This window comes from Pan troglodytes, chromosome 3 (assembly GCF_028858775.2).
Source record: "Pan troglodytes isolate AG18354 chromosome 3, NHGRI_mPanTro3-v2.0_pri, whole genome shotgun sequence".
NCBI classification, from domain to species: Eukaryota; Metazoa; Chordata; class Mammalia; order Primates; family Hominidae; genus Pan; species Pan troglodytes.
Window position 1 is genome coordinate 181,971,579 of NC_072401.2, and position 24,797 is coordinate 181,996,375.

The following is a 24,797-nucleotide window of genomic DNA, read 5'->3' on the forward strand; positions in this document are numbered from 1 at the left end:
CAAAGTGTTTTTCATGCCTCTAGTATGAATTATGAAAAATTGAAAGACTTAAATATGTGTCTCCAAGACCAATACCTAAGACCTAAGTATTCCTAATGTTTTTGGCCTTTTTAATACAGTTATTACATCTCTATGGTTAATGCCATGCAAACTTAGATATCAGGTATTTTTTCATAATCTGATATATACACTTTGTTTGCCTTTTCATGTAAAAAATATGCCATCTCTCATTTCACTAGTTCTTTTCCTTATTCCCAGAACCCAGTCCTTCTATTTTGTACAGAATATTGATTATTAGCACTTAGCCTAGAAGAAATGGAATCATTGCCCTAACTGATTTATTTCTGAAGAAGTTCATTGATATATTCAGATCGACACATCTAATTCATAATTTTCTAGTTATTTGCTTCTCATTTTATAAGATTCTGAAACTTCACACATTATCTAGTTGTTTTACTTTTTGCATTTTTTTCACCCCTTAAACACACCACATTGCTTTACCTCTATTTTTGTTAGCTTCTGAAATTCTTAATCCATTTTAAAGCTTTTAAAAGTTATATAAAGATATATCTTCCTGATTGCAATTTGGAGAACACAATTATTTACTTGACCTTCATTCAAGGACCAAATTCAGAGGGAAGCATCGCTGATTTCAGTGCTTGAGATACTGAAAACTGTGAGAATATGGTGTCTGCCCTACCTAAAAGATCTCCCAATTGAATGAAAGAGAGAACCATATAAAAGATAAATTGTGAAGCATACTACTTATTGCTGAGGAAGATGGTATCAGGGAGTGGGTAGATCTAACTTTTTAGGGTGAGTGAAGAGTTTTCGAGTAAAAAGTGGGAAATAATTATACAAATAGAGGATATGACATATGCAAGTATAATGGAGGCAGGAAAGGGTTGGAAGTTGGAGGAAATGGTGATGGCACCACTGCAGTGAAGACTAAGGTGCAAAAGATGAAGATACAATGAGATTTTGATGAGCCTTTTCCCTCAATAAACATGCTATGACACAACCATTTGTTTTTGTGTGTGTGTTTCCTGTGTGTGTATTTTTAAAAATAGGAAAGTTTTGTATTTTGTTTTGATTTGGTTTAGTTTATTCTTAAAAATTCAAAACTGGGAGGGCCAGATACGGTGGCTCACACCTGTAATCCAAACAATTTGGGAGGTTGACATGGGAGGATTGCTTGAGTCCAGGAGTTTCAGATAGTCTGGGCAGCATAACCAGAACCCCACCTCTAAAAAAGAAAAGAAAAAATACAAAAATTAGGGCCAGGCACGGTGACTCATGCCTGTAATCTTTGGGAGGCCAAGGTGGGCGGATCATCTGAGGTCAGGAGTTAGAGACCAGGCCGGCCAACATGGTGAAACCCCATTTCTACTAAAAAAGAAAATACAAAAATTAGCCAGGTGTGGTGGCGCATGCCTGTAATCCCAGCTACTCAGGAGGCTGAGGCAAGAGAATCATTTGAACCTGGGAGGCAGAGGTTGCAGTGAGCCGAGATCACACCACTGCACTCCAGCCTGGGCATCAAGGGTGATACTCCATCTCAAAAATAAATAAATAAATAAATAAAATAAAAATTAGTCAGGTGTGGTGACATGTGCCTATAGTCCCAGCTACTCAGGAGGCTGAGGTAGGAGGATGGCTTGAGCCCGGTAGTTCCAGTTTATGGTGAGCTATGCTCTCACCACTGCACTCTAGCCTGGGCAACAGAGCAAGACCCTATCTTTAAAACAAACACACAAAAAACTGTGCAATGGTATCTTAAGTCCTACATCCTAGTTCAAATAAGATGTTGCGGTGTATCCTAGGAATTTATTGAAATGTTGTTTTAGTGGTAAATTTTTTTCTTAAATTGAAACAATTCATTAACAAACTGTGAAACTCAATCCATTTCTAATCTGGATAATACGAATTATTAGTGAGAATTGTTTCTGTCCACTATTTAAAAATCTTTAGGTTAAATGATGTCTTCTGGCCTTTGAAAAATGCCGTTTCTCATGTCCTTGACTGTTTGAGATATCTCTCCTATTGAGACTATTGCTGGCTGAATGAGTTCTGGGCTGCTAAACCCTTGCGTTGGTCAACCCCACAAACCAAGAGGAGTCGGAGTTTTCCTCTGCCTTTGTCTGCTGCTTCATTGCTCAAGGTCATCTTTAATGGAATGACCTTGATATTTGGGAATAGGTTTTGAGAAACATGCACTCTGCTCTGATACCTAAAATGATATTATTAGCATAATCACTGTATACTTTCTGATTCAATGTAAAACAGTAATAGCAATCACACTTCATCATGATCAGGAATATCTTCAGTTGGAAAATACATGCTTACAATTGCAGGCTCTTCATGATTACAGAATCTCACCTTGATTGGATACAATGTGATTATTAGGCAATTTCTGTGTGACAGTCCCTCACTCACCAACTTTTACTGCTGAGAATTGATGATTTACCAATACTTTGTATCCTCATGATCTTGTATATCATATACTATCCATTATTTTATCTTTATCTTATGGTTTTATAATAATTTAACTTCACTTCCATGTATGAGGTTAGCATGAATTCTCAGGAGTTAATAGAACGTGATCTTGTTCTGTTTGGATTCATCCCTATTTATGGTAACTGTATTCCAGAACTTATTTTTGCTCTTTATGGAAAAATGGCTGAATCTCAACTCGACAGTAGTGTGACCTGGAGATTTTATTTCTCATATTAATTTATACAGGCATAGGTAAATTGAATTTTTTTGAATTTGCAAAAAAAAAATGATGGGAGAGTCTTTATTGGAATCATGAAGGAAATAACTTGATTTCCACTGCTTGATACTTGATTCTCTGGGAGTGAAATAACTTTTGTTGAGCAAGTGTAATTAGAGATCAGTGATCTGAAAAAGCTAATTACCCAATATCAATGTTGATGGTATTCTGAAAGTTTGGTTCATATCAGTCTCAGAGTGTTTATGTCATATCAATATTTTTATTAGATAAAGTTTATAAGACTCAAATATCTCATAATTTCATAGTTGGCAAATGCAATGTAAAGCTGGAATTTATTTTAATTACAATTCTTTTCCTACATGTTAAAACTATTTCAACCTTTAGCAGCATACAATTATTACAGAAGAGATCATTTTTAATGATTCATTATGTATGAGGTCATTTGACAATGCAATTAGCTTTGTGATGAAAATTTCTATTCTTTTGATCATTCTGTACCTATAATGAATGAGGGGCGTTTTACATCTAATTTCCTGAAATTAGAAGATTAAAGATAGAAACAGACTCGTGTATTTAAATGAGACACAAAATGACTACATTGCATTAGTCCTTTAGCTGTGCACCCTGAAACTGAAAACTTTGTGGTGTTACTTCTTTTTCTCATTATTAATTCAGCAGATCCATTGGTACTGTGCTATCTGCTTCTATTATCGCCAAAATTTTCAAAGTGTGCTTTTGACTGTGATCATGAGATTAAAGAATAGGTCTAGCAAGTTCTCAGGAATGACACGCATCAGCACATTGTGCATAAGACTGAGAAATGAAGCCAAAAAAAAAAAGCTAGAACAGAATTTCTGAAACCCTGTATAAATGTTGCAATGTGCAGTAGAAACTTTTTTTTTTTTTTTTTTTTGCTATTTTTTCATTTGTTTGTTTTACTTTCTTTGGCCAGATATTTACTATATATCCAATTAGGCCATATTGTGTTATTTCCAAGCTCTTTGTTGCATTGTAGTTAATCACTGAGACATTGTATTTCCCATTTAAAAGGAATTTCAAACCAAGGACAACTTTTATAGTCAATGAAATTTATATAAGCTTTTATTCCTCATCTAGTAAATACAAAAAGAAATTCAATTGATGTGAAAAAAAGATAAAATGAGTTCTAGATCTATTAAGATGTGGTTAAGGATGGAAACATAGCTGAGGCACATCATATATGTCATTGTGATTTAAACTGATACTCTCAAGTTACTTGCGGCTTTTGGCTCATCACAAGAAAACATAATTATATATTGGACAGAATGATGGTTTATCCTTAGAAATTTTAAGGCTAGTTTTGTTTGTGCATAAAGTTTTATTGTCATTTTGCTGATTTTTTCCAAAAACAGAAGATGTCCAATGAAATATTTTTAATTCATTTGATATCAAAGGTATATAAAAATAATTTTCACAATCAGAAAAGTATAAAACAGAAGTATTTTTCACTTCATAAGCAAACATATCATTTCTCTATGATTAATGCATCTTTTAAATGTAGATTATTGTTAGTGTGACTGTTTTTACATTGGAAAATAGGATAAATGAAAAATGAAACTCTCTTAATAAGGTATAGTCAACTTCTTATTAAAACTGATTATAAAGGGAATTAATAAATGGAAAACTTCAAAGTTGATAACATGGGATTTAAAAATCTTTGCACTATGAAATGTTTGACCTCACATATAACTGCATCTGACATTTTGGGATTCTCAGTGAAGCAACCCTGGGACATTGGTTTTTGGCCTGGATTTCTACACCTGCCCTAATCTCTATGACTTTTGTAACCAGAACTGTATATGGAAAAATACATCAAGAGATTTCTGTACCTGGATAAGTCAGCACAGAGGAATTATTTTTCACTCTTTATAGTTTTTTATTGAAAGAAAAGATATTAATCTTTTGTCCAAATGAAAATAGAACTCTAACATTTCATGTTGTATGAAGAAATTATATATAAATTTAAATTCAATATATTGAATTATATAGACTGAATTTTGTAATTAAACTCTTAACATTAAAATTTAATAATGCAGTATAGACTATTTTTACCCAAAGACAAACCAGAATTAAACTATATTTTATTGTAAATCAAAAGTGTAATATATATTTATAGTTAGAATAAACTACGTAAGAGACAATCTCACTCCAGATCTTGTTTTATTTCTGCATATAGTCAAAAACACAGAAACTTTCAGCAATATCTGCCTCCATTAACCTAGTACGTAAAAAAAACCGGTTGTGTAGTTAGGAATTATTACAGAAAACATACTTATATAGGTCCTAAGCTGCCATAACAAAGTACCACAAACAAGGTCTTAACAAAAAATTATTGTCTAACAGTCCTGGACACTGGATGTTGGAAATCAAGGTATGGGCAGGACCGTGTTTTCCCTGATGGCTCTAGGAAAGAATCTTTTGCTTCTTCCTAGCTTCTGATGGCTTCTGTGATCCTTGGTGTTCTCTGGCTTATAGCTGTGTCACTCCAATCTCTGCCTCTTTCAGGAGCCTTCTTACCCGTATGTGTGTCTCTGCATGTCCACTTATTTTACTTTTTTTGCAACTTCAAATTTGTTTCCCTTTTTTTTATTACCAACTTTTAATTTTAGAAGTACATGTGCAGGATGTGGAGGTTTGTAACATAGTTAAACATGTGCCATGGTGACTAGCTGCATAGATCATCCCATCACCTAGATGTTAAGCCCAGCATCCATTAACTATTCTTCCTGATGCTCTCCCTCCTCCCACTCCCCACCCTCTGGGACAGGTCCCAGTGTTGTTCTCCGCCATGTGTTGATGTGTTCTCATCATTCAGATCCCACTTATGAGTGAGAACATGCTGTATTTGATTTTCTGTACCCGCATTAGTTTGCTGAGGATAATGGCTTCCAGCTCCATGCATGTCACTGCAAAGGATGTAATCTCATTCCTTTTTATGGCTGCATAGTATTCCATGGTATACATGTACCACATTTTCTTTATCCAGACTATCACTGATAAGCATTTAGGTTGATTTCATGTCTTTGCTATTGTGAATAGTGCTGCAGTGAACCTACGTGTGTAGGTATCTTTATAACAGAATGATTTATATTTCTTTGGGTATATACTCAGTATGGGATTGCTGGGTCAAATGGTATTTCTGCCTCTAGATCTTTGAGGAATCCCCACACTGTCTTCCACAGTGCTTGAACTAATTTACACTCCCACCAACAGTGTAAAATGGTTCCTTTTTCTTCACAACCTCTCCAGCATCTGCTGGTTTTTGACTTTTCAGTAATAGCCATTCTGCTTTTGTGTGAGATGATATCTCATCGTGGTTTTGATTTGCATTTCTATAATGATCAATGATGTTGAGATTTTTTTTCATATGTTTGTTGGCCGCATGTGAGCAAAGAATATCCAACCAATTTCTTATGAATAAATGAGTCATTGGGTTTAGGGCTCACCCTAATCCACAATGAACTTACATTAACTCAATTAGACATGCCAAGATCTTATGTCTAAAAAAGGTCACATTCATAGGTGCTGAGGGGTAGAACAGGGACAGATCTTTTTGGGGCACAGAACTCAATCCACTATATCACCCTATTCAGAGACTCATGAGTGACATTTTGAGTAACTTGTAGATCTGTTGCTCCAGTGGCTCTCCTTCAATGAAGTGGCAAATTCTAGGCTCCAGGGCACTTTCTGTCTCTGCTTTGTCTACCTCTTCCTGTTGCCAGATTATAGGTGATCAGGACACCATTAAGTCTTCCATCACTCATTCTCCATAACAGACCTCCCCTTGCCTGCTTACATCTGCTGCCTATTAGTTTCCCGCAGCTCCAGACTGCCTGAATCTGTAACTTAAAAGCCAGGCCAGTTCTGTGAGAGGTAGTTAGTGACCCCTGGCTTTCTCTTTTTCATTTTCACACTCTCACAATATTGACAGACAGTTAGATAGGACTATCATTCTCCTACATATACACACCAGGAGACACACCTTTCTGATGGAGACATTGAGGAATTACTGTTTGTAGAGATAAAATACATGCAACAATTTTTAAAAAACACTCATAATAAAGAGAAAATAGAGAAAAATCAACATTTTCATAGAGAAAAAAATCAACATTCGAAATGTAAAGTTTTGCAATATTTTCTGTGCAACATTTTCTGATATTCTTGGTGTATAATATTAATCATTAAAGCAGTACAGTACTCATAAATGTCCTTAAGGAAAGGGATCTCTGAATATATGTATACCCAATACTTGCTAATTTGAGATAATTAACAAAATATTTTCACGAATACCCAAATATATAAATGTGCCCTGTAAATCAAAGCAAAGAATTTTTAATAAAACCTGCAAATGTCTTTTTGCATTTCTATAATTGCCTATAACTGGCTTATAAAAGTTGTATGACCTTACTTCATTCAGCTCCTCTGAAAACTTGTTTCATTCTAGTGTCTAATGATTACATACTCATTTTCTTTTAGAAATATATGTCTGCGCTCACACACGTACACACAAATGGTAAGATTGCTTTCAATAATTTGGCTTTTATATTTCAGCCTATTTCTTAACTAAAATTATATTCACAGGCCTAGATATAACTTTTAATAATTAAACTGATTATACATTACTCCAAAAGCAAATGCTATTACATATAATAAAGACATTTTCTTCAATCAAAACAATGAATATGATAGCTAAAAAATGTAGAAAATAGGATTCATTGTGTTTTTATTTCTTTCTATTTTCAATTTGTTGTTTTACTCTTTATTAGTTTTCCTAAAGCAGGGGGTGCTTGAGCCTTCGTTTCATACAAAGACCACTCAGTACTGAAATAATAATATTTTAAAATCCATATTAAGCTTATTCTTTTTGGTCAGTGATCTCTTTTTGAATCCTTTTCCAAATGCAGTCACAAAGAGTATAATTAGATGAGCAACTATAAACCTTTAAGCAAACATCACTTTTTGATGAGCTGGAGAAAAATTACCATGTGCTGATAACTCTTTGGAGAATGAAGAATTAATGAATTGACTTTGTTTTACATTCTCTTTAAAGTTTCCTAAATACTATCTTGTGTTATATTATTTGTAAAGCACCTTTATTTTTACAATACATGATAAATAATTGTTCAAGAAAAGATGCACTTATATGTGAAAACCTAAGTTTGCAGTTTTTTTAAGAAGGTTTTGAAAAAAAAAAGCACAATGGAAAAAGTTTACCATGCTCCTTCTTGAAAAAGATAAGGATTTGTTAAAACCTCAATAAAAATAAAATCTACCTGATCCTTTGCTCAACTTGTTATACAATGTTAGCAGTACTGTTATATAGTCCACAACTACCATATAAATAGTAGCTCGTTTAAAAAATAATAATAGTGAAGTAAACTTCTAGCGAATCAATTTACCAAAAAAGAAATGCTTTTGTGCTGAATAATAAATCATGGCCATTCATGACCTCCTGATTAACCATTTGTGTACGGCTCTAATGACATAGACAAATGACTTGAAGTTACGGTCTGTAGATTTTGTATCCCAAAGCTACAACAATGTTGAGTATCCTTGAAACAGAATGAATACGGATAACAATGCAAAGCAAAACAAATAAGGCTGAATCCTATGTGCCATTATTATAAAACCATCAATCAGTGGTCAGATGCAGTGTGTTCTCTTAGTTAACAAGAAGTTTTCTGTTTTTGCGATATGCATTCTCTCAAAAAAGGTCTTCACCTGGGGAGGACTAGGAGCGTATCTATTTTAATAAAGAGAGCATCCAGATTTGATATCAAAACTACTGACAGATCTCTTTGCTTGAAATGCTCGACATGGGTTGGCTATTCAATTATGAACGCTGTTAAGAGGAAGTACTCCAAGTGGAATTCCCTGCCGTTTGGTTGAAACAGCAGAAGTTCTGATAAAACATTAATAATATGCCCTTGGCTATCTCAACTACTTTGCCCCTAGATGCTGGCAGCCTGGGCAGTGCGTGCGTGTTCACTTTGATTATTGCATTTGGCTTTACTTCCTGTTTCTCACATTTTGAACATTTCCGATCAGCATTCTGTTTTATTGGTGAGAAAGGATACAGCAGGAAATATGGCTGAATGGCGTCCAATGGGAAAGCATGAGAAAATTTCATTAAAAAAGAGAGAACAAGAGGAAAGGAAAGACCCTGAGTGTGCTATGCCTACTTTTAAAATAAAGAGAGCTCATTTTGCCTCCTATGGAAACACAAGGCTGGACAAAGCATGGAAGAGAAAGTCTGAAAACAGAGGAGTCACCTTACCTAATAATTTTTAATAGAGGTGTTCTAATTATTAGAGCTTTACCCAGATCAGACAAGATGCGGAGATGATAACCACAGTGGAAACGTGGTTGGTAAGCACGTCAAAGCGTGGGCTGGTGTGGGAGGCTGGCCTATGTCGCCTCTGCCCGTGAGCAGTGGTGACTTCGCTTAGATGCCTGATGCCTCAGGCTTCCAGTCCTGGTTGCTTGTGTAAAAGCCCCCAGTGGATATGTCATACTGAATTCCTAGGGAGCGAAAGTTTCACATTACACACATTCAGCTGGCAACAAAGAAGAAAAATATATGTGTTTTTGAGGAGGAAGAAATAATATGCGCTAGAAATTTGCTAATTTTCACATTGGCAAACTGCAAAGACAGACTTCAAAATGAAAATGAGTCCTGTGGCTTTTTAAATATAAGTGCAAATTAGGCAAGTGCTACTAGTTCTGTCATGTATGAGGATAAAACAGGGCATTCAGCTCTCCACTACATAAGGGATAAGAAATAATGTATGTAATATATGGTTTATGCTGACGTTAACCTATAATCTTGTTTCTCTTTAACTTTTTCCTTTGTAATAAGCAGGTACTTAATTTTGGAGCTGGTTGTGTTCATTATTTTATTTTATTTTAATTTAATTTTATTTTATTTTATTTTATTTTGAGACAGTGTTTCACTCTGTCGCCCAAGGCTGGAGTGCAGTGGCACAATCTCAGATCACTGCAACCTCTGTCTCCCAGGTTAAAGTGATTCTCCTGCCTCAGCTTCCTGAGTATCTGGGATTACTGACATACACCACCACACCATGCTATTTTTTGTTTTTGTTTGTTTGTTTGTTTTTGTTTTTGTTTTTGTTTTTAGTAGAGGCAAGGTTTCGCCATGTTGGCCAGGCTGGTCTTGAACTCCTGACCTCAAGAGATCCGCCCACCTGGGCCTCCCAGAGTGCTGGGATTACAGGTGTGAGCCACCGTGCCTGGCCTATTATTTTTAATATAACTTTTATAATAAAATTTTTTGAGAATAGGTGAAGTTTTCTAACCTTTCAATATAAGCTTGCTTTTGCAAAGGAGATACTTTTTTGAGAGTTGAAATTGCTTTTCTTTTATGCCAAAGCATAGGAGATTGTTGATAGTTTTGCCAGTTAAGGGAAGCATTTAATACTTCTGTTAAAATATATTTTAGAAATGAGATAGATATGAAATAAATGCTCTTGACAACTATCTATTTGATAGTAGATAGAAGTAAAAATATAAAGGGAGAATTATTGCTTTTGTAAGAATTATTGCCCCTATAAAGAAAGCTGGGCAAATGCCTCTTTCAATCACAGGGATTTTAAAAATTCATTTATTCAATTATTTGATAAATGTTTGTTGAGTGCCTACTCTGTGCAAATAGTACTAAATGCTGAAGATGTAGAAATGAACTAATAAGATCCATTACATTCTGTTTGAAGACACAGATGTTAAATGCCTAACTGCAAATTCAGTGATTTTAATTGCTGTGCATGTTGTGAAAGAGAAGCATGGGGTAGAGAATGTACAGGGGTCTGAGAAGGCTTCCTTGATACCTCTTGAACAGAGCACTGAAAGGTATGCAGAAATTATCTGAGCAAGTTTGGGAAGAAGGAGAGCAGAGCTTTCCAGGCAAGGGGAACTGCATGTGCAGGGCCCTCAGGCTAGGAGGAGCTGACACTTTTTTAAAAACGAAAGAAGAGATGTGGAGCAAAAAGCATCACACAGACTGGGAATGGCCCACAGGATGGTGCAGGGCCTTAGTGCCATGTCAAAGATTTGTTTTTTCCTCTTTTTTTTTTTTTTTGCTGCAAAAAAAGAGAAGCCACTGACGTATTTTAAACATAGCATAAGCAACTGGAAGATCTTAGTATCATGTAGTACAATTTTATAGCTAAAATAACTGAGGCCTATAAAAGGAGAAATGTTATTCCCAAATCCCCAGTGGAATTTAGCATGGAAGGTGGAAATATTTTCTCTAAACTCCTCAGAAACATTTTAGTGGAGGGTGATATTTACAGGTTAAGAGGCCCTGGCATTCTTTCCTGCACAAGTTAAGTTAAACTGGGAGAAGGGATGGAAACATACCATACTACATTTATAGAACAGCCGTTGTAATAATTGATGGTGAATTAATAATAACTGATAATATAATAAAATGATAAGATCAAATAATTCTCTGTATTAAGTTAAAACTTTATATATATTAGTTTTTGAAATCCACCTGTAAAGGGATATATATTTTCCCTACCTCCTATTTCCCATGATGTTCACTCCACACATTTTCAAACATAAATTATCTCATTTATGAGTGATATAAAAACCATAGTTGAGTCACCTAATTTTACCGTTTAAGAAATACTGGAATCTGGACTAAGAAGCAGATTGTGTCCTTGGGTGAGGGTACTGGCTCTGAATCCTGACTCTCTGGTTTTAAAATATGCTCTATATATCCTGTATTTTGGACTTTGGCAAAGTTAGTTAACCTCTCTATTCTTCATTAGCTATATATACATACATTATACACACACATACATACAGATATTCATATATATTATATATTCTCTGATGTTATCATCAAAGGATATATATCTGTATTTCTTATATATTTATGTATAAATGTATTTGTACATTTATAAATTTATTTTCATATTTATATTTATAAATAAGATATATATCTATGTATATGCATGTTTTAATTTACTTCATTAATTATTTTAATCCTTGAAAGTACACTTTCTCTTTATAAATACAGGTATACATACATACACACACATATGTACCCATACACACATATATATACACAAACATCTAGATTTTTGTTTTATCATATATATGTATATATGTACATATGTGTGTGTGTATATATGTATACCTGTATTTATAAAGAGAAAGTGTACTTTCAAGGATTAAAATAATTAATGAAGTAAATTAATTAAACTTGGCTGTTAAAGATACTGGAGAATGGAAAGACGTAAACAGGTACATGGTTATATGTGCATGTGTATATATGTGTGTGTATGTATGTATAACTGTATAAAGAGAGAGAAAGCATACTTTGAAAAATTAAAATAATTAATGAAGTAAATTAATAAAATAATAAAATTACTTAGTATATTTCCTGGCATATAGTAAGTACATGATAAATATTAACTGGTATATGTCATACTTTTAGACAAGACCAACTTTGAAGATAGAGATTAACATTTACAGAGATAGAGATTACCATCCATCTAACATGTAGATATAAATTAACATCAATAATCAACCTGGCCCCACAAACCCTTGATCTTGAAACTCAAACTCTCCATCTTGAAACTGCCATCTTACTTGGCCATTGAGGAATGGAGTGAGTTCCTTCACTGTAGATGTGGTAAGAAACTCTTTCTTTAGCCAAGATAATTGAAATTTATCATAACTAATTTAGGTTATGAGATGAATAGAAAATGTACAGACTGTATTCTTACAACATACATATAAACACCCAGACATGAAGAGTTTTTCAAAATAAAAATGGCTGATCCTTATTTTAGCTACCGCATAACAAAATATTGGCTTGAGCAATAATAACTGATGTGACACCCAACTCAAGTGGATCTTTCTCTGCCCTCTAAACTTGGCTATTAAAGATACTGGAGAATGGAAAGACGTAGACAGACAGACAGACCAACAGACAGAGATAGAAATTCTCACACTTCTCATCAAAGCAAATTTTGATCAATACCATTGTCAAACCAGTTGAAAGAATTAGACAATCACAAAATCTTCTTCCCAGGTCTCTTCATCTACTTGGGTCATTACGGTCATCTTCGTCATCTTTTATGATGCACTCTGATCTGCAAGGCAGATGCCCTGACCGTCCGACCCATGGCTCACTTATGCACACAGGTTCTCAGATTGATAGAGAAGAAAAGCATTTGCTAGAATGACACACAAGATTTTTCTTCTCATCTTCACCTTTATAAACTTTATAAAGTCACCTTTATGACTCGGCTTCTGAAATTAACTTGTATGATTTAGTAGGAAAATAGGTTGCTTTTACGTTGCCTTTACAAGTGAAACAGTCAAGACCATTGGCCATGAAACAGTACTTCTTCAGCGATAATTTCCTAGTCTTTCCTCAAAAACACACTTACTTGTATTTTCAGTCTCCAAGTGTCTGTTTCTACAATGTTCCACAGCTGAAATTTGCACCTTGCCTTTCCCCTGTCTCTCTCATACAATTCTTTCCATATTTTAGTAAAAGGTTACCTTCCAGTAAAACTTTACCTCCACCAAATTCCAAATAATATCACCATACTCTGAGTTATTGAAGACATGTCTCTCTGCATTTCTGATTTATTTAGATTATACTATTAAATTAACATTTCATAGGTAGGTTTTGTTTCTTCACTAAGTCAAACCTAATTTCCTAATTAGCCAGGACTGTTACTTAGACTTCTTTGTATTCATAGGCATATTCAGCAGAGACTTATTTTACTTTGAAGATTATAGATTTCAAGATTACAGTTTGATTATAAATATCTAATTAATTGATCATCGGGGTATCTTCTGTTTCATCCTCTCACCTGAAAAATTGTAGAAAATGAAGCTTATTCCAAAAGTTGGTGAATCCACAGGGTTGCTTACTTTTGTTTTATCATTCAGTACCTGTATATAACTTCAACATGGAGGAGAAAGAAGGAAAAAAAAGTTCTTATATTTACATATTCAGCTTATAAGAATAGGAAACTACTCTCACAAACCCCCAAAAGAGAGTTTTTCACATTTTTCATATTTAAAGTGCATGAAGTCAGTAAATTCACAAGTAAACACAGAGCTTGTTCTTTTGAGAGCAGCATCTCGGGGTTTAGTCTACCAAATCACACTATATATGCAAATGTTGTCTGAACGCAATTTAGCTGCATGCTAAGCAGTACAGAAATCTCAAGGGTCAAAGATTTGAAAATGTTTTCAGCATGAAAATCGTAGCGGCAAATGTTTGATGTACAGATGTGTGTACTAAAATAGGTTACGGTTAGATAGTTTCATCTATTTTAGTCAATCCCTTATTTGGAAGTGCTTACTGGGATTTTTTTAGAGTGTATGATTTTGGTTTCAGTTCTATGATGAATTCAAAATGGTGTTTCATAGTCAATATTAGCCCAAAATATAATGTATGTTTACTATGTGGATGGTAGGAGTTTTATAGAATTCTCTGGAAACACTAGAACAAATTCAATTTGAGTGTGCTCTCTCATGGCCCCTCTCTTTCTCTATCTTTGATTATGTGTTTCTGCACTCTGTGGGGCCTGTCATAATATAAGCTTTTCTGGAGTTACATATCTTTATTTCTCTAGTTGAGGAACATAGTTGTGCACTGAGGAACTCCATCACAAATGTTTCTGGATTATCATTAGTCTAAACTCTGACTTGTAATATGTTCTTTCACTAAAGGATTTCCCATGTGTAAAATGTAAACAAATATATAGCTTGATGATATACCATCATCGTTTGACACAGGTTTTAAAACTTTCTACTAAATACTAAAAAACCCCAAAACCTAAATAGAATAGAATAGCTATCTTCAATAAATTTATTCTAAAAGAAAAATACTCAAAAAGCCAGTAATACTAAAAGTTTCTAATTATTTTTAGTGTTGAGATAGTTTATTATTTATTCATGCACCAACCATTTATTGAGTCCTACACATTATGGTGGGAACAGGGAACTAATAATGAACAAGATGGATATGATCCCTGCCCTGGAGAGTACAATCTAGAAACATATACAGAGCTTTCAAAGATGAAAACAAAGGAGATAATGAGAGATTATTCACTGACTAAGTGAACATCATGCCAAAGTTTTAACTTCATAAAGTGTTCTATATGAAATAATTACATATTATAGAAGTTTCCTTCTTTAATATTATATTATAAGCCTATTTTCTAAGGCACCTTCTTAGCAAGTGTTCTCCTAGAAGTTCAACTTGATAGCATTTTGATCAAACTTACAAAGCTCCCCCATGATCCCAAAGTCAGCAAATATCATAAACAGTATTCCCTAGACTCTTCACCAGTTGAGCACTGGACTCTTCAAAAATATCATATTTGCATGAAGAGTTTAGACATGCCATAAAATGTATCATAAAAATACTATAAAATGTTCTTAATTCAAAAACTTTTTAAAACTACAAAAATACCATTTTAAGTGACCAAACTGAATCATCAAATGGTCGAATTTTTCTGAACAAACCAACTACATAAAATACCTATGTGAGTTGTGATAGAATTTTGAATTAGCCTCATTGATTTGAATTTTGAAGACAAAGTCAAGATTATTTTCAAAAAGTGTACATGAATATTCATTTTTATCTGCAGAATGAATATGTTCTTTCTGAAGTTTTTGCATTTGGCATAGACTATATTTTTATTCATTATATATACCCTGCATTTGTAGACTAAGAAAATAGATGATTAAAATAAATATCTACAGATATTTTGACAAATCTGGATTTTGACAAGTCATACACTCTTAAAATTAGAAATTATGTAATTTTTTCTTTATGAGGATTTTAATTGTCATTTATATAGAAAATTATTAACTGGAATTATTGCACTTATAACAGTTGCTCTTACAGGCTGTAAGAAAATGTAGAGATTAGAGGAAAGTATAGCCAAAGGCAATTTATATATACTTTCCAATTTTTATTTTTTTCTATATATTTAAAATGTAATTAATTTTTCTAAGACTGCATGCTGGTTTATAGTTGATTCTTTTTTATTGTTTCCTGTGATTGTTTTGTTAACAAAGGTGTATTGGTTTACATGCACCAAAATTCACCCTTTTTAGTTGTATAGCTCAAGGAATTGTCACAAATATAGTCATTTAACTATCACCACTATCAAGCCACGGAATATTTCAGTAGCCCCCAACAAGTCCCCTACTGCTCCTTTGTAGTCAGTCTCTAACCTTTGACAACACAGATGTGTTCTCTGCCTCTATAGTGGTGCCTTTTCCACAATTATATGTCATTAATAAATTTTGAGTTTGGGCATAAGATACATTATCATTAATACTTATAAAATGTTGTTTCAAAGAGAAAAGCATATTCTTATAAAAATTTACTTTATTAATTTTTGCACAGTATTGCTGTATTTAGGAGCTTAGGAGAAGAACAGGTAACAACTTTTCTTTAAATGTGTTTATTTTGTGGATGTTTTCTTCAGTTGGCTATAAAAATATGTTTATCTTTCATCTCACCTGGCAAATGTAGATTTTTTTCACGTATTTTTATTTCCTCCTTGTTTGTTTTACAAACATGACCATTATGCAATTTAGGATTTGATAGCATACTCTCCTTATATTGTTAATCTAATCAGTACACACACTTGTTAATGTCTTAATACTGAGCCACTGAAATCTGAACAGAAACTGTCTCCTGATAAGAGGCTCATAATGGACCAAAATCCAACATCCTAAGTACTTAATGGCTTGTATTTTATAAATTATGTGGGGCAAGGAGATTAAGTGATTTTTTAATACATAAATCAGAATAGTTTTAGAGAAACATTCTCCATTAATCTTTACCAAGCATTGAGCACCATTGTTCCCAATCTTTCGGTGTTTGAGTTACTTCTTTCACATACTCAAACTATTTTTAACAGACTTAAATGAATTAAGAGACTCAAATAAGAGTTTATAAATGTTACAGTACCACAATATATACCATATACAAAACCTCTGACAGTTGTTACACTATTAGCTTGTTAGCTTTTCAGTGTTCCATGATGGCTTGAGAAGAAGGTTTACTTTTATCCTCACTCAAGAGGCTAAGCCATTGCATATTTCAGTAGCCTGGTGATCTTTCTTTAGAGTTACTGATCTTCCTTTTTTTCTCTCCTCCCCACGATGCTCCAACGTCAGACAAACAGTATAACAACACACTCACCACTAGCATATACGCCTTTTGCATTGTTTATGATTTTCCCATTGTGGCTGCATTGGTGCTTCTGTGAAATCATCCGAACTGCCATGGCCAGGATTTAGTCTTAGGTCTTCACATACATTTTAGTTACTTAATGTTCTTGAAAACCTACAAACAAACTGGTTAAACAAGCAAAGAAATAACAGACGTAAAAGGAGAACGTTTGCTTTTAGTTAATGTTTTCAAGATTTATTCATTCATTTAAATCAATTATTAATTGAGTGTGTACTAAGCACAGGAATATAACAGGGATATAAGACCCCCCATTGAAGTTGCATTCCAGTGTGGGAAACATAACAGAATCGATAAAATGAAAATTCAAGACAGGAAAGAGATAAGCAAGTTAAAGACGATGATTAATATTTGAAGAAAATAAAACATCACTAAGGATAATTGGAAAAGACACTTTCTCTAAGAAGGCAGCATTTTTACTGAAAGACCAGACTTGAAAAGATACAACCAAAATGATAAGAAGTATCAAATCCCAAAGGCAGAGAAGTCTTAATGTGATCAAGGAGCAGAAAGGGTAGTGTAGACAGTGGCTTGGCTGCAAAGAAAAAGGTGGAATATCTTCATTTGGAAAGACAGGAGAAGGTCACATTCTTCAGGACCATTATAGCTCCTAATAAAGAGCGGGGATTTTACTTTACATGCAATGAGAATTAAGTGAAGGACCTGAAAGTGGAATAGTGTGAAATTATTTGAATCACATTTTTATATTATCACTTTATGTGCTGCCTAGGGGATGGATGAGGAAGACCCAGAGGAAAATTCCAGAGATAATGGGTTCTGGAAGTAAAAATTGATAGGGAAGATGAAGAAATGCATACATATTCAAGATCTTGCTAAAGGGTAAGCTTTGGGTGAGAAACAAATGAGAAAGCAAAGCCATAGATGGTTCTATCATTAATGGTGATATAGAAAACCTGAGAATCCAGTACATAGAAGGTGGAGTTCAAGAGCTCCATTTGAGCCTGTTAGGTTTGAAGGGAGTTCAAGAGCTCCATTTGAGCCTGTTGGGTTTGAAAGAATTATTGGATATTTAAATGAACAAGTCAGGTAAGCACGCTATTTTGGTCTAGTGCTGTGAGAGTGATATGACAGTATGTGTCATTAAGCGGTATTTCAATGTGGAAAACATAACAGACAAGAGAACAGACCTCAGGACTGAATGAACTCTGAGGCTCTCCAGCAAAGGCCCAGCAGAGGAGGAGAAAAAGCAAAAACAGGAGCTGAGGTGGAAGGAAAATTTGAAGAGCGCAGACAGTCTCTCAAAAATTGCTTTAGTGTTTCAGGCAAGACGAAGTAGTCAAATATGTTGAGAAATTGGAAAAATGTTTAAAATGCCCATTGGAATTGGCAAGATGAAATTCCAGGTATCACTGACAGTGATGGTGAAGATGAGGAAGGAGAAGCCGTCAGTGTGTTGTTGAAGAATGAATCGAGGAAGGGGGTGTTTGTGTGTGTATGTGTTTGTACTGGAGCAACAAACCTAGACAATTTTTTATTGAGAAATTTTAATACTGGATGCATCTGAGCACACTTTTAGGTGTGCTTGAAACCATTCAGGAGGGAGGGGAAGCTTAGTGATGCAGGGAAGAGGAGTAAATGAAGGAGGAAGCTTCTCAAAAAAGCTAGAAGGAACTTCAGAGTGTATGAAAAATTTGATTTTTTTTTTTTTTTTTTTTTTTTTGAGATGGAGCCTCCCTCTGTCACCCAGGCTGGAGTGCAGTGGCACGATCTCGACTCACTGTAGCCTCTGCTTCCCAGGTTCAAGTGATTCTCCTGCCATAGCCTCACGAGTAGCTGGGATTACAGGCACGTGCGGGCTAATTTTTTGTATTTTTAGTAGAGACGGGGTTTTGCCATGTTGGCCAAGCTGATCTCAAACTCCTCACCTTAAGTGATCCACCTGCCTAGGCCTCTCCAAGTGCTGAGATTACAGACGTGAGCCACTGCACCTGGCCAAAACATTTGATTTTTTTTTTTTTAAAGCAGTAAGATGAAATTAACAAAATCAGCAAAATAATTTTGCTTTTAAAGTATGCTTCTTATATTAATAGTTTTGCTCTAGTATAGAGGAAAGAAAGCACAAAGATGTAGAAATAAACTACTATGTGGATTTGAATTTCAACTCGACCCTATATGTTCTGTGTGAGTGAAGCCCTTCACTTACCTGCTTTATAGATGAGTGATAATGCTTGTAAATTAAGTAGCATGTAATAGAGACTAAACAAGTTAAAGGTGTTCTCCAGTTAGCACTGAATTTGTAGTTGTCGTAACAGTAGTATTTCCTGAGTTTCACACTCCTGACCACACATTTTCTTGATGTAGTTTTTAAAGAAATATTAATAGAATCTTCCAAAAAATCCTACTAAATTTCATAGAATGATTTATGTAACACGTTCTAGTTTCTTTGCTAGAAGGAAATATTTCTATTGCTTTATTAACAGGTGAAATCTTAGGTTGGTATAATTTGCCATATTTGTGAAGTGACAGTTTATAAGATACTGCAAGGTACCATATTTTGTGTGCCTAAAAATGCTTAACTATATCAATTGACAACTATGAAAACTGAGCAAAAGCCATAGCATTTTGATTAAGCAGTTTTTTGGTAAAAACACTGTTCTGTGATGCAAGAATATAGATCAACCAAACGTGGTTCTATTTAGAGTTTGCTTAGCATACCACACAACTCTCTGTATCTAAATAATTTTCAGCATTCTTTTAGATGATTTTGGGGATTCTTAACATCACTGACCTTTGAATCCTCACAATTTAAATCTGACAAAACGAAGAGAACTATTTTCTAAAATTATGTTTTATGTTCATTGACAATTAAGTAGAAGGTGCATATGACACAGTTCTTAAAAATGTAACATTATAATATTCTAACATTCCAGTCAACACGCAATTATCCCTATCTAATTGCGTTTGTGCAATCTTTTATATGTGTTGCTAATTATATTTACATATATTAATATCTTAGCTGATCTGTTTGCATCCCTATGGTTTTTGCTATTTTGTCCAAAGAAACAAACAATTCACTTCCTTGTTTCAATTAAATATTACTTGAATGAAGTTAAGGACTTCCCAACTTTTTCAAGTATATTTTCATGGTGTGGTCTCTTGTTAGAAACTATGAATTTATCTCTTTCCATTTAAAAAGCGGAAGCACAGGCTCAAGGCAGCCTTTTTGGCCAGTGGCTGTCCCAGGACTGGGTCCTGAGTCCTGATTCATGGATTCCTGGTGAAACTGCAGTTTCTCTAACATCCCTGATTTTTTTTTTTTTTTTTTTTTTTTTTTTTTTTTTTTTTTTTTTGAGACGGAGTTCCACTCTTGTTGCCCAGGCTGGAGTGCAATGGCACTATCTTGGCTCACGGCAACCTCTGCCTCTCGGGTTCAAGAGATTCTCCTACCTCATCCTCCTGATTAGCTGGGATTACAGGCATGCACTACCATGCCCAGCTAATTTTGTATTTTTTAGTAGAGACGCGGTTTCTCCATGTTGGTCAGCCTGGTCTCGAACTCCTAACCTCAGGTGATCCACCCGCCTTGGCCTCCCAAAGTGCTGGGATTACAGGTGTGAGCCACCACGCCTGGGCTAACATCACTGACTTTTGAATCCTCACAATTTAAATCTGACAAAACAAAGAGAACTATTTTTTAAAATTGTGTTTTATGTTCATTGACAATTAAGTAGAAGTCATTTTTTTTAGTTAAGTATCTATGATTATCACCAATCTTCATGTACAAAACAGTTTCTATCTCTGGACCTCATTATATAATAAGAGGAAGATAACATTGTTCTAAATATAGGTATAAAGAACACTTACAACTTGTGATTGATTAAGCTATCATGAAAATATTTTACTACTGTGTGAACTTATGAAGGCTGAATTAAAAAGAATTCATTAGTAATGTATTTCTTCATGATTATATGGCAAATATTTTCTGTGGTGAGTGTGCGCCCAAAATAAATGACAAAAAAAGAAGGATAAATAACCATGGAAAATAGCAAATCTCTGTTAATATAGACTCTGAAGAAAAGGATATGCTAAATCATAGCCTGACATATCTAACTTGTGTTCTCTGTTATTTAAGTAAACAATTGCCTCTAGCAGATGCATATAAAGATAAAATTACAGCTTATAAATACTCATTTCTCTTTTACAAAATGAATGGAGAGGCATATCAAGATCAGTGATGAATAAATAGACAAATTTAGAGGCTACTTATTTGAATTAATCTGTAAGTCACTAAATTCATTTTTATATGATACATAATTTTATAGGGTACCTAGTCTGAAAATTCACTTGCTCATATATTTTTCATTAAAATAGCTAAGTCATAAAATAAGTGCAGAGAGAAAAAATATATCTGTTTGTCATACATACCTGCCAGAAAAAAAGAAACTATATGAAATTAAAATAATCAGTCCAAATATAAAAAAGCTAACAAGTAACACTAGAGAAAACTTTAACCCATTACAAACTGTTTAATTTGAAGAAGGTATTTATTTAAATAACTTTTTTTGAAGACAGAAGTGTCCTTCTGCATTCAACTTTGTTGATCATGGAAGTCCATCACAGGAAGGGCAGGGGCAGAAAAAATTTGATCAAAATCTTTTACATAATATTTTAAGGTATATATTTTCACTTATTAAGAAAATAGATTTTTAATACTTTAGAAGCATTATAGATTTATATACATAGAAAATATTACAAATGTGTTTTTTCAACTCTTATTTTAAATTAAGGAGTACACGTGCAGAATGTGGAGGTTTGTTACATAGGTAAGCAAGTGCCATGGTAGTTTGCTGCATAGATCATCCCGTCACCTAGGTATTAAGCCTAGCATCCATTGGTTATTCTTCCTGATGCTCTCCCTCTGCTCCCGACCCCCAGCAGGCTCCAGTGTGTGTTGTTCCCTGCCATGTGTCCATGTGTTCTCATCAATCAGCTCCCATTTATGAGTGAGAATATGTGGTGTTTGGCTTTCTGTTCCTGCGTTAGTTTTCTGAAGATAACGACTTCCAACTCCTTTTATGTCCCTGCAAAGGACAAGGTCTCGTTCCTTTTTATGGCTGCATAGTACTCCATGGTGTATATGTATCACATTTTCTTTATCCACTCTATCATTAATGGGCACTTAGGTTTATTCCCTGTCTTTGCTATTATGAATAGGGTTGCAATTATTTATATTATTTTAGGTATATACCCAGTAACGGGATTGGTGGGTCAAATGGTGTTTCTGGTTCTAGGTCTTTGAGGAATTGCTATGCTGTCTTCCACAATGACTGAACTAATTTACATTCCCACCAACAGTGTGAAAGCATTTCTGTTTCTCCCAGCCTTACCAGCATCTGTTGTTTCTTGACTTTTTAATAATCACTATTCTGACTGGCATGAGATGGTAGCTCATTGTGGTTTGATTTGCATTTGTCTAATGATCAGTGATGTTGAGCTTTTTTTCATATATTTGTTGGCCACATGTATGTCTTCTTTTGAGAAGTGTCTGTTTTTGTCCTTTGCCCACTTTTTAATGGGGTTGTTTGTTTTTTTCTTGTAAATTTGCTTAAGTTCCTTACAGACTCTGGATATTAGACCTTTGTCAGATGAGTAGGTTGCAAACATTTTCTCCCATTCTGTAGGTTGTGTGTTCACTCTGATGATAGTTCCTTTTGCTGTGCAGAAGCTCTTTAGGTTAATTAGATCCCATTTGTCAATTTTGGTTTTTGTGGCAATTGCTTTTGGCATTTTATTCATGAAATCTTTGCCCATGCCTATGTTTTGAATGGTATTTCTAGATTTTCTTCTAGTGTATTTATAGTTTTGGGTTTTATATTTAAGTCTTTAATCTATCTTGAGTTAATTTTTGTATATGGTGTAAGGAAGGGATCCAATTTCAATTTTCTGTGTATGGCCAGCCAGTTATCCCAGCACCACTTATTAAAAAGGAATCCTAATCCTTTCCCTATTGCTAATGTCAGGTTTGTCAAAGATCACATGGTTGTAGGTGTGCAGTCTTATTTCTGAGTTCTCTATTATTTTCCATTGGTCTATATGTCTGTTCTTGTGCTAGTACCATGCTGTTGGTTACTGTAGTCTTGCAGTGTAGTTTGAAGTCGGTTAGCATGATGCTTCCAGTTTTGTTCTTTTTTTTAGGATTCTCTTGACTATTCAGGCTCTATTTTGGTTCCATATAATTTTAAGGTAGTTTTTTTCTAATTCTGTGAAGAATGTCAATGGTAGTTTAATGAGAATAGCATTGAATCTGTACATTACTTTGGGCAGCATGGCCATTTTCACAATATTGATTCTTCCTATGCAGGAGCATGGACTGTTTTGTCCATTTGTTGTTTCCTCACTGATTTCTTTGAGCAGTGGTCTGTCACTTCTCTTGTTAGCTATAGTCCTAGGTATTTTATTCTCTTTGTAGCAGTTGTGAATGGGATTTCATTCATGATTTGGCTCTCTGTTTGCCTATTGTTGGTGTATAAGAATGCTAGCAATTTTGCACAATGATTTTGTATCCTGAGACTTTGCTGAAGTTGCTTATCATCTCAAGAAGCTTTTGGGCTGAGACAGTGGGGTTTTCTAGATATAAGATCATATCATCTGCACACAAAGATAATTTGACTTCCTCTCTTCCAACTTGAATACCCTTTATTTCTTTCTCTTTCCTGATTGCCCTGGCTAGAATGGGCCATACTCTGTTGAATAGGAATGGTGAGAGAGGGCATCCTTATCATGTGCCAGTTTTCAAGGGGAATGCTTCCAGGTTTTGCCCATTTGGTATGATATTGGCTGTGGGTTTGGCATATGTAGCTCTTATTATTTGAGGTATGTTCCTTCAATACCCAGTTTATTGAGAGGTTTTTAACATGAAGGATGTTGAACTGTATTGAAGGCCTTTTCTGCATCTATTGAGATAATCACGTATTTTTTTTCTTTAGTTCTGTTAATGTGATGAATCACATTTATTGATTTGCGAATGTTGAACCAATCACCACTGACCCCACAGAAACACAAACAACCATCAGAGAATACTATAAACACCTCTATGCACCTGAGCTAGAAAGTCTAGAAGCAATTCCTGGACACATACACCCTCCCAAGACCGAACCAGGAAGAAATTGGATCCCTAAACAGACCAATAATGAGTTCTGAAATTGAGGCAGTAATAAATAGTCTACCAACCAAAAAAGCCCAGGACCAGATGGATTCACAGCTGAATTCTACCACAGGAATGAAGAGCTGATACCATTCTTTTGGAAACTATTTCAAAAAAATAAAAAGGGGGACTCATTCTATGAGACCAGCATCATCCTGATACCAAAACCTGGCAGAGACACAACAGGAAAAGAAAATTCAGGCAATATCCTTGATGAACATTGATGCAAAAATCTTCAATACAATATTGGCAAACTGAATTCAACAACACATAAAACACCTTATCCACCTCAATGAAATTAGCAACAAATGTATTTTACAGAATTATCTATAGATAATTCTATAAAAGTTTCTTTAGAAACTTCAGTATATCAAACTTGTATATGCTCACGTCAGCTCATACAGTAAATGAAAACCACTATATTGTATTGTAAACACTTTATAATTCATCTTTTTTATATTTTAAGTGGGCATCTCAGGCCAAATGAATATGGTTAATTGAACTGGCTAAGTTAAATCTGTTGCATTTTTTTATTGAAAATTTCTGCAGATAATAGATTCACATGAGAGAGGCACTGTGTGCTCTACCCAGTT

General features: G+C 34.4%; 1 protein-coding gene across 19 annotated transcripts in view; it reads left to right on the forward strand.

Moving 5' to 3' along the window:
• TENM3 (teneurin transmembrane protein 3) overlaps positions 1-24,797 on the forward strand; it is a 2,732,592-nt gene that overhangs the window by 240,953 nt on the left and 2,466,842 nt on the right. The gene's annotated exons all lie outside the window — the stretch shown is intronic.